The sequence below is a fragment of the Monodelphis domestica genome, chromosome 1, assembly GCF_027887165.1.
Source record: "Monodelphis domestica isolate mMonDom1 chromosome 1, mMonDom1.pri, whole genome shotgun sequence".
NCBI lineage: Eukaryota > Metazoa > Chordata > Mammalia > Didelphimorphia > Didelphidae > Monodelphis > Monodelphis domestica.
In genome coordinates this window covers 178479130-178489064 of record NC_077227.1, presented here as the reverse complement: position 1 = coordinate 178489064, position 9935 = coordinate 178479130, and the positions used below count along the sequence as shown (strand labels likewise).

Here is a 9935-nt window from a genome sequence, read left to right as displayed (position 1 = left end):
TTAATATTAGTACAATGTGCAGGCAGCAGGGTCCCCGTTCTTTCCGAGATCTTGCTGTAAAGTAGCCCGATTTCTCAGCAGCTAAAGTCATCAGAAATATGTATTTTCTGATGGCTTTAGGCGACCCCTGTGTTTTGGTCATTTGACCCCCGCCAGGATTGCAACCCACAGGTTGAGAACCGCTGATTTAGAGTCTATATCCTCAGTCTTATCCCCCTCGACCCATGTAGTCAAGCAGTTGTTTTTCTTCAGTGTTTCTACTCCCACAGTTTTTCCTCTGGATGTGGATAGTGTTCTTTCTCATAGATCCCTCCGGGTTATTCAGGATCACTGCATTGCAACTAATTGAGAAGTTCATTACATTCGATTGTTACCACAGTGTGTCAGTTTCTGTGTACAGTGTTCTCCTGGTTCTGCTTCAAGAAAATGAACTCTTTTAAAGAAGGTGCCATAAAGAAGTCTGTGGAAACCATACACTGCATCAGAAGATCCAGAATGAATGTTGGGATGTAGTGAATCAAACTGAAGGGGGTTGAACACATTTATTTTGAATGTAAACTCTTATGCCAAAGGGGATTGCCCCCAATTGGCTTTTTGTCAGTGTACCTACTAATCATTAGTTTTGATCTCTTCCTCTTTTATTTCCCTCTTATCTCCAACTATTGTAATTTCCCCTTAGAAAGTACAGTATTGTATGCACCTTTAGCTAGAAGATCTTTAGGGAATGATTCACTGGGGAGGCTAGGCATCCAAAGCTGGGAGATTTCAGCTTGCTCATCTCCCAATAGACTCACAGTGGGACTGTGAAAGAGGATTTTTATTTCCTTTGTCTATTTTAAGTTAATCAATCAAGAACTTAAAGTAACCCTATTTAACACTTAGTAAGTCACTAACAAAGAAAGTTCACCCCCTAAAAGGCCACAAGCACTGCCTCCCCCCCTGGGCAGTGTTAGGCAAATTGAAAGGCTGTGATTGATTCCTGAGATGTGATGAGGAGAGCTGATGGGTGGAGAAAACTGCATATAAGCAGGAGCCTGAGAGAGATTGATTCATTCTTGGCAGCCCTTAGCCTAGGGAGCTTGAGTTCGGGTGGGATTCTTAGTGGTCTTGGCCTCTTGTGAGCTGATGGTTCTTGGCAGGTTTTCAGCATCTTTGGCTCTTCGGATTTCAGCATCCTGATCTGGACTTTGGATCCTGGTGAGATTTGCATTCACAGTCTTAAGACAGGGTATTTTTAAGTAGGTGATATTTTCTACCTCCTTCCTATATTTCCCACCTTAATATCTCTACCTTGCTGTAAATAAAGCTACTAACAGCCTACTGACTCATAGTTTAACTTTAATTTTTTTAACAGCAACCACAATTCTTTTTTTTTTAACCATTATTATCTTTGTCAAGCCAGATCTTCAACTATTACATCTGGCAACCATTTTAAATTATTACTCAAATGACTTTAGTAAAGGGGAGGATGGGGGTGGTAGTGAGGTTCAAAGTTTAGAAATGGAATGGCCCATTCCACTGAAATATGAGAGAATGCATCAATTTCACTTCCAGCCCCCTTTACCTCCTAGCATCCCACAAGGGACAGGCTATAGTAGCTCCTTTACTAGGACAAAGGGGTTAATATTGATTTTAGGAACAGGATGGCTTATGGAACCTTAGAGCTACATGACAAAAAGAAAATTAAAGGCCAGCAGGATCTATGTCGCACAAAACTGAGAGACATTAAGAGAAAGATGGGGACTGCTCAGCAGTCTGGTATCATTGCCTAAGGCCACAAAGGTGGAGGATCTAGGAGAGAAGGGAAAAATTTTAAGACTTAACCTCTATTTTTAAAAGTATCCTTTTAGCCAGTAAGTATGAGTTACAATTTGAATGGAAAAATTAGGTGGGAGGGAGTGATTGGTCAGTAAATTTACTTCAGTCATCTCTTGAGATCTGGCTAAATAAATCCTTGAGCTAGAGAAATAAGATTGGCAGTGGGTCTGGAACATTGATTTTATTTCTCTAATTTATTTTGTATTTAATTCATCTGATGAAGAAGCACTTTATTATATACAATCATTCTGCAGTAGTCTATGCAACACTTTTTTTAATTGAAATTTTTATTTAATTAATGTTCTTTCCCTCTCCTCCTCCTACCCCAGAGTCAATGAGCAATTCCACTGGGTTTTACATGTTATACAACACTTTAATATAAGATTTGTTATTTTTTTTCTTGGATGAATCTGTTACCTTCCCAAATAGCTTCATGAAAGCAGAAACAAAATCTACGCTTGACTGAAAAGATGGCCCCAAGGTAGCCCATATGGGAAGGAAGGGACCTTTACAGGGTCTTTGTATCTCTAACCTAGCACAGTGTTTCATAGGTATTAAGTCCTTAATGAGTTTTTGTTGATGTTGAAATTACTTTACTAGTCTTAGTTGGTTTCCTGAAGATGAACAAATTTGGAGTAAGATGACTTGAGTTCATATACTTGGTTCTCATATTTGCAGTATCTATGATCTTGGTCATTAAAACCTTTTGGACCTTCATCTTTGAAAATTAGAGGATTACAAGATTGACTCCAAGAATCCTTCTGACTCTAAATCTATGAGCCCATAATTCTAGCTCCTTGGGACCTCACCAGAAAACCTTATTCTTGGTCTTAGGCTATCATCTTTCATCATTGTTGAAGAATTGATGGATTGCTCTTTTTCTTTTCTTTTTCTTTCTTTTTTTTTCAGTTAGTCAAGCATTCCAGGGCATTGCCAGGGGAAAATCAACCAGAACATGCCTAACAGAGACAAATGAGAATAGTACAGAGTTGGGTGAGGTTGGGCCATTCTGGGAATAAGTAATAGATTAACAGAATATAGTTACACAGGTTGAATGGGTGTTTTCCTTTGTTCTGCTCAGGTATAACAAGATTTCCCAGGGAAAAGGTAATTTCTCATAGTCTTTCAGGTTAGTGATATCTGGCATACCCATTGCCCTTTACAGTACTATAAAACTCTTAAGGACACAGGAAAACAGTAAAAGCTAGAATCCTAATTTCACCCTGTTATCTAAATCTTAACTGATACTTAAAACCTAGTGAACCACTGAGCTTCCTGATATTGGTCCTTAAGATTGCTATTCTCCCTGGATTCAGAGAACCAACCTACCCAATGGTTTACTGGTACCCTTTTCCTGATGATACCGTGGCATCAATGTAACTGCATGTCTGACTCTAATATCTACTTCCTATTTCCATGCTACTGTTGAAAGTGGACATTGGAGAGACTACAACTGACTCCATTTTGTTCTATGTTTGTTATTACTATATGTCTTTTCCTTTCTGATACCTCTTTGACATTACCTCCTCCGGTACCTTCCTTTCCCTAATCACCTATCCAATATCCCTCTAATCACTTTAGGCCAACCCAGTAAAGCTTATAGGAGCTTAATAATTGACTGATAAAGGACGTACTCTTTTGTTTAAAGTCTATAAATGACTATGCTAAAGGACACATTTGTTCCTTTGTAACAATTTAAGCAACCTAATAAGTACCGTTTCCTACCTACTGCCCTACCTACCTGATCTTACCTAAACTGCTTTCTAAGAACCTCTGGGTCACATTCCTCAGCAAGAGATACAGATATGATAGATAGATAGATAGATAGATAGATAGATAGATAGATAGATAGATAGAAACAAGATAGAGATAAATAGATTAGATAGACAGACAGATAGAAATAAGATACAGATAGAGATAGATAGAAATAAGATAGACAGACAGAGACAGATAGATTAGATAGACAAACAGACCGACAGATAGCTAGATAGAAGATAGACAGACAGAGATAGATAGACAGATAGATAGATAGATAGATAGATAGATAGATGGATAGATGGATAGATGGATGGATGGATGGATGGATGGATGGATGGATGGATGGATGGATAGGCAGGTAGGCAGATAAGTATAGAAATTGTAAAAATAATATTGGTGAGTTACATAAAAATAGATGGGAGAACTATGCCAATACAGATTCAAAACTGTTCAGATACTTTTGATAGATGTAATCAAAAATATCTTCAGTAATAAAGTGAAATGAAGCTCAAATGAGAACTTCCCTTCAGGGCCAGGCACAAGGACACTAAAGAGACTCTTATTATAAAAAAATAAAATATTTATTGAAATATATAAGGATAAAAAAAGATTTCTAAAACTAAGGGATTCTAAATCCACCCAAATAAACTCCCTGGTTCCTCAAGGAACCATTTCTCCCATCTTTCACAGGCTACACTAATCCTCCCTGATCTGACTAACCCAAACTTATACTATTCTAAATGACTACCACTATTATCTTATAGTTCTTAACTTGCATCTTACAGTTATAAAATAACAAAGGCTAGCTGGTTGAATCTCAACAAGAATCACATTAGGACTCTGAGTCTTAACAGAACTCAGAGTCCAAACCAAATACCAGGTCTTCTCAGATATAAACCAATTTATGAAGACAGAAATAGATAGTCAATAGTGTTTCCCAAGTTGGAAAAAGAAAACACTGAGCTCCTTCAGGTCTTCCCCTCAGACAGACAGAGAGGCAAAGATGTTACTTCCTCTAGCCCTGAGAGACTCTGAGTGAGTGTCTCTGCCAACTTCCAGAGTGAGTAACTGACACAGAAAAATGGTTATCACTGTCAACTTTTGAAACTGACATGTTCTCTCAGCTCTGCTTCAAACTCTAATTCTTTCTCAAGCCAGCTTCTCTACTTCTTATCTCTAAACTAATAAAACAATACACGTTTTCTAATATCATCCTTATAACATATAATTTCTCTCAATATAGATGAATATATATATATATATATACCCATATGGGCATATATAAGTTCTCTGCAAAGTTCTGAGATCCATGTCCATCACTAGTGAGGGTGTGTCACACTTTTGAGTGCATAAATAAACTGAAATTTACCCATCTAAATCCTGTGTTGGTTTATTTAGGTAGTAGTAGCAAAGGTCCTGAAAATTTCCAAAATACTCACTGCATTCTACCACACACTCTAGACCACAAAAGTACATTTTCTAGGCCTTCTTTATGAAGAAAAAGATTATATAAAATCAGAAATAACATGCCAGGGTCAGATAATTAGAAGTTTGGAGATATATATGGTTACTTAGTCTCAGGTTGGAAGATACTTAAACCTTCTAAATGATTTTTTTTCCAGCTACAGATTATAGACTTTCAGAGCTGGAAGGAACATCAACATCTATCACACCTGATTTGTTTTGGACAAGAATCTCCTCTATAAAGAAAGGACAGCTAGGTAGCATATTGCATAGAGCAGCAGGACCTGGGTCTAAATCTAGCTTCATATTTTTCCTATTTTTGTGACCCTATACAAATCACTTTACCCCGTTGCCCAAGTCTTGACCTTCTGTCTTAGAAATGATATCAAGACAGAAAGTAAGGGTAAAAAAAAATACTATATATAATGTCATGTGCCATAGAAAAGACATTTTAGTTGAGAGTAGATAACAGTCATGAGAATTTGGAGATCGTATATAAGATTAATAATATTACTTTAGATAGGCACAGGTGACTCAGCCCTTTATTGGAATGGACTCCTGAAGAATTATATGATTTAATTGTTAAAGGCAACTCCTGGTAAAGAAATTCCCTCGATTGGCCATAGAGACGAGTTGGGAAACCGACTAAAGTCTGGAGCCGGAGCAATGGCGGAGACAGACCCCAAAACTATACAGGACCTGACCACTGTGGTTCATACACTTCTCCAGCAAATGCAGGACAAATTTCAGACCATGTCAGACCAGATAATTGGTTGAATTGATGATATGAGCAGTCGCATTGATGATCTGGAGAAAAACATCGCTGACCTTATGACCCAAGCAGGAGTGGAAGAAATAGAAGGGGAAAACAAAATACCAACTACACGTAATAGTTAAAGATTTTGTTAATCATTTCGAGTGAACTCTTGAAAACGTTTTTCACAAGCCAAGAGGTGAAGGAACAGATTTTCTCAACTAACTACTGTGTGCAACATTTTTTTTTAATTATAGAGCTTGTATTCCTAGAATATGCAGTTTAGTTAGGTTTCAAGGTGATTTATTTTTTGATTTCTTGTATGTGATAGCTTCAACTATATGACATAAAATGTGTAAATATTAGTAAACTGAAATTCTGACTACTCTTGGATAAAATTTTCAAAATTTTTAGTGCATTTTTTGTCAGGTCATTTGTCATTCCTTTTGTAGTCATTTCAGTTTAATAAGAAATTGGTACAAGTATTTTTTTAAAGAAATGTATTAATTTTTTCAACTGTTATCAGATTCTCTTTGTGAACTGAAGTACCTAGAGTCAACAGTTCATAATTCTTAGCACAAAATTACTGTTGTACCATAACAAATAAATGGTATGTTGACCATATTTTTAAAGCAGACAAAAAGATTGAGCATTTTGTATTTGTGTCATTGCTATGTTTCCAAGATTGAGAACTATACTTAAGAATCTACTGTAAAAAGCCCCAGAAAGGAGCTGAAATTCAATGATTGTAACTACTGCCACTTTTTAATACACTAGAGGATTTGGATGGTGACAATAGTATCTCAGTTCCTCTCAAATAACAAGGACAGAAAATAACCTATAAAGATGCATTGCATTCACTGATTGGAATTTCATGTGGTGTAACAATTCAGTCTTCAGTTATATCAAAAATGCTTATTGTAAGAACATGAGGGGGTTTCAAAACCCACTTGCTATTTACTTGTGCTACTGACTTTAAAAAGCATTTGTCAATTAGAAGAAAAAGCAAGTGGCCATTGTGAATCCTTGCAAACTGACTGATAAATGCCCTTATTGTAAGCTTGGATTTTTTTAAAGAAAAATTGTGTTTTATTGTTTACCTTTTTCCTTAACTAAATGCTTGCAGAATAACACTTTTATAATAGATTATAGGTGGAATGGAAAATACCAAACATTTTCATCATGACATCCCTTTCTTTTTATCAAGAGGTGAGGGACAGAGATTGGACACCCAGATGACTGATTCATCAGATTGATCTTGAGTTAAAAAAGCAAAACAAAAACAAAGTCAAGATAAGCTGAAGGATGATCTAGAAGTAGAGGGAACCATTTTTCCTGGAAATGAACTTTTAAGTGGATATTTTGTGATTGTAGGAGAAATTTTCTGTACTACCAGATAGTTTATTGTATTGTTATATATATATGGAATAAAGCTACGAAATAATTGTTGTAGTCAAAAAAAAAAAGAAATTCCCTCTAACAATGGAGATTTCCAAGCTTCCTATTTACAGCATGAGGGAGTTGCTTCTATGTCTTAGAATTATACTAAGGAGGTCCTGGGTTCAAATGTGATCTCAGATATTTCCTAGCTATGTGACCCTGAGCAAATCAATTAACCCCAATTGTCTAGCTTTTACTACTCTTGTACCTTGGAATGGATACTTAAGGTAAGGGTTGGAGGAAAAATAGAATTGGTACGAAGACAGAAGCTATGCATTTTTTTAAATCTCTATAATCTCCCTGATCAGTGGTCATTCAGCTTTTGCTTAAAAACCACTACAGAGAGAAAACCTAGTAGCTCCCAAAGCATCCCAGTTTTGTCTTTGTTAGCTCTAACAGGAAGTCTTCCCTACAGTGAGTTGAAATGTGCTTCTCTACAACTTCTATCTGGTTCTGCCCTCTGGAACCAAGTTAAATCTCTCTTCCATATGGCAGCTTTCCAAATATTTGAACACTGATTGTATCCCTCCTAAGTCTTCTTTCCTCCCAGCTAAGCATTCCCAATTCCTTAACCCAATCCTCATTTCATATTTGCTTCTCATAATCCTAATCACCTCCTAGATGCTCTTCAACTCTCCTTCCCAAAATGTCAGGCTCAGAACTGAACATAATTGTCCAGTTGTGGTCTTATTATGGTCAAATACAGCATATCTATCATCTCCTGTGTGCTGACACCTTGGATTCTCTTAAGGTAAGCCTTGCATTATTAACTTGTATTGAGTTTGCAATCTACCCAAACTCCTTTATTTCATGAAACTGTGTATACCTTTTGACCCATATATATTGCAATAGGCCTATGCCCCCCCCCCCCAGTGATTTTTAAAAAACCCTTACCTTCTGCCTTGGAATACTATGTATTGGTTCCAAGGCAGAAGAGTGGTAAGGACTAGGAAATGGGGGTTAATTGACTTGCCCAGGGTCACACAGCTAGAAAGTGATTGAGGTCAAATTTTAACCCAGGATCTCCTGTCTCTGGGCCTGACTCTCAATCCACTAAGCTACCCAGCTGCCCAACCAGAAACAATTTTTTAAAGAATAAATAATCATAATAATAGTGAGCATTTGTGTATCACCTAAAAGTTTGCAAGATGGAGTCTTTTTTAGAATTCACAAGTCTATGAAGTAATTGCTATATTAACCCCCTTTTAGGGATGAGAAAACTGAGACTGAGAGAGGTTAAATGCCTTATCATGGTTGCACAGTTAGCTAATAAGTACCTGAAGTAGAATTTGAACTGAGAGGGGGAAGCTGGGTGGCTCAGTGGATTGAGAGCCAGGCCTAGAGACGGAGGTCCTAGGTTCAAATCTGGCCTCAGACACTTCCCAACTGTGTGACCCTGGGCAAGTCACTTGACCCCCATTGCCTAGCCCTTACCACTCTTTGACTCCAAGATGGAAGGTAAGGGTTTAAAAAAAAAAGAATTTGAACTGAGGTCTTCCTGATTCCATGTCCAGAATGCTATAGGACCCATATGTACAAAATTATTTATAGCAGCACTTTTCATAGTGCCAAAGAACTAGAAACTAAGAGGGTACTGATCTTTTGGAGACTGGCTAAACAAATATTGGTATTTGATGTAATAGAACATGTTGATCTCAAGATGCAAAATATGATATGCATTTTTAGATACAACCAATGAAGGACTTTGTTTTGCTTGACTATTTATGTATGTTAGAAGGGCTTTGTTTCCCTTTTTCTTTTCCAATTGTAAATTGAAGGAGAAAGAAGGAAGGAAGGAAGGAAGGAAGGAAGGAAGGAAGGAAGGAAGGAAGGAAGGAAGGAAGGAAGGAAGGAAGGAAGGAAGGAAGGAAGGAAGGAAGGAAGGAAGGAAGGAAGGAGAGAGGAGAAAGGGGGGAGAGAAAGAGAGAGAGAGAGAGAGAGAGAGAGAGAGAGAGAGAGAGAAAGAGAGAGAGAGAGAAGAGAGAGAGAGAGAGAGAGAGAGAGAGAGAGAGAGAGAGAGAGAGAGAGAGAGAGAGAGAGAGAGAGAGAGAGAGGAAAGGAGGAAGGAAAAGAAAGAAAAAAGAAAGTAAATAAGAAGAAAGGAAAGTTGTTGTTGTTGTTTTATTTTAATGGAGATAAATGAACAGAAAGAAGGCCAGAAAATAGTGCAGATAATCAGGACAACATTGAGAACTAAAGTCATTACATAGTATTGTATATAAATCCAGCCTCAGAAACCCATTAGCCATTTGACCTTGGGCAAGTCACTTAAACTCATTTGCCTCAGTTTTCTCAACTTTAAAATGAAGATAATAACAACAACACTTGCTTAACAAGGTTGTTGTGAGCATCAAATGAGATAATATTGTAAAAGTGCTTAGCACAGTACCTGGAACATAGAAGACTAGCTATTAATATTACTTAAAAAGAAAGGCAAACACAACATAAATCTATGATTTTGTATAGTCTTTTCCTGTTCTATCATGCATATGGAAAGGTCTGTTTTGTTTAGTATATTTTAAATTCAGAATAAAAATAAATATTTCTTATTTTTTTTATAAAACTGGAGGTTAGTGATAATATACTCCATCTTGTACTTTTAAAAAAATAATCCTTATCTTCTGCCTTAGAATCAATACTGAGTATCAGTTATAAAGCAGAAGAGCAGTAAGGGCTAGGCAATGGGGGTTAAGTGACTTGC

General features: G+C 37.0%; 1 pseudogene; it reads left to right on the top strand.

The window, feature by feature from the left end:
- The first annotated feature begins 5192 nt into the window (after nt 1–5192).
- Nucleotides 5193–7247, top strand: LOC103104831 (heat shock factor-binding protein 1-like; annotated as a pseudogene).
- Nucleotides 7248–9935: the final 2688 nt, after the last annotated feature.